The 1,474-nt window shown below is 37.4% G+C and overlaps 1 protein-coding gene across 1 annotated transcript in view; it reads left to right on the forward strand.

The window, feature by feature from the left end:
• The window catches only part of LOC119588669 (uncharacterized histidine-rich protein DDB_G0274557-like), a 10,847-nt gene that overhangs the window by 2,931 nt on the left and 6,442 nt on the right, over window positions 1–1,474 (forward strand). The window lies entirely within an intron of this gene.

Consider the following 1,474-nt stretch of genomic DNA (forward strand, 5'->3'; position numbering starts at 1 on the left):
TCAACCACGGGGCGCCTGTCAAGGAGGTAGCCGAGGAGGAGGTGGAGTCACAGGAGTCTTAGATATTCGATCGGGGCGCAGAGGAGTCTTGGATCCGAGTCTTAGCTCTGCCTCAGACTCAGGTCTTAGACTCAAGTGTTTGGGGACCAGATCTCGTATGATGGTGCCTGCGGAGTCCAGTAGAGGATGCAGTCACAGGTACAGCTGATGTGACTGTAACTGCAGTGCTGACTGGTGTCTCCGAAGGACACGACAGGAAAATCAGGACAGGGAGGGAGATGGTGGAGCGTCTGCGATGTTCGGACGCCCATCTTGCCCTCCACAGCAGCGACCTTCTTTATTATGAACACTGGAGACAATAAACTTTTCAAAGAACTTATCACTGTATTTCTCTCTCTCTCTCTAAAAAAAAGGAAAAAAAAAGCATATATATAGTGATATCAAAAGAAAGTATAACATTCTTTGGTTGTTCAAATCGTAACAGTTGCATCTTTTATTTCCTTCTTAAAATACGGCTTTTGAAAAAAAAAAAAAAAATCAACTAATGACAAAGTCATCTCTCAAGTTTGCTAATCCATACGATTTTCACTTAAAAAAGAATAATAAGATCTGAGGTAAACATGGAGAATATAAGGTTTTGATTGCTGAAAAGATTATTTGACAGTATTAATATTTCATTGTATTTATTTTGCAGAGAAGAAAGGTCATTACTTTTCAAATAACTGAATAATGTAGGACTTATTTCCTTAAATAATATTGAAGAGAAAACAAACTAATGTTAAAAACACAACACATTTATTATTGGATTCATAAATGTTAAATCTTGGCTAATTAACATCATAATCTGAATTCACTTCGATGTAAAATTTTCATAAGATTAATCCACTCATTTGAGAGCATCAACTTAACTGTTGCTTAAACAAAATATAACCAAGAAAAAAAGTATATTATCTCCGAGGGAAAACATGACAATACAAGGAAATATTTGCGGTAAATTCGTTGCAGAAAACACAAAATGTCATTCAACCGTGGATTGTATTAACAACTTGGGATGGGTTGCTTTTTAATGTAAATATTACGTCAGCTAGAGAATTAATGTATTTATTACCTCCGGGATGGTGTCGACAGAAAAATAAATATTAATCGATTTCCACCTGTCCTGTAGTCCCGTGAGGCGAGGTGGGTAGACGCCTATGCGCAACCTCGAATTCGACAGTGGATTACATGAAAATGTGTTCTCGCAAAGTGTAAAATCAAAAGTTTAAGATGAACATTAATATAACCCTTCTGTTTATATAGAAGAGAAGTATTATGTTACGTAGCGTTGGCGTTAGAGGTAGGATATCTGTATTTGTTTCTGTTTGCTATCAAATCGATATCAATATCTTGCAACCAAGAATAAAACTCGGTCCAGCGACGCCTGTCGTAAGGACTAATTCTTTAACAAGCCTCCATGTCCGGAAGGGCAGGACAC

Source organism: Penaeus monodon, chromosome 24 (assembly GCF_015228065.2).
Source record: "Penaeus monodon isolate SGIC_2016 chromosome 24, NSTDA_Pmon_1, whole genome shotgun sequence".
In the NCBI taxonomy this organism is placed as follows: Eukaryota; Metazoa; Arthropoda; class Malacostraca; order Decapoda; family Penaeidae; genus Penaeus; species Penaeus monodon.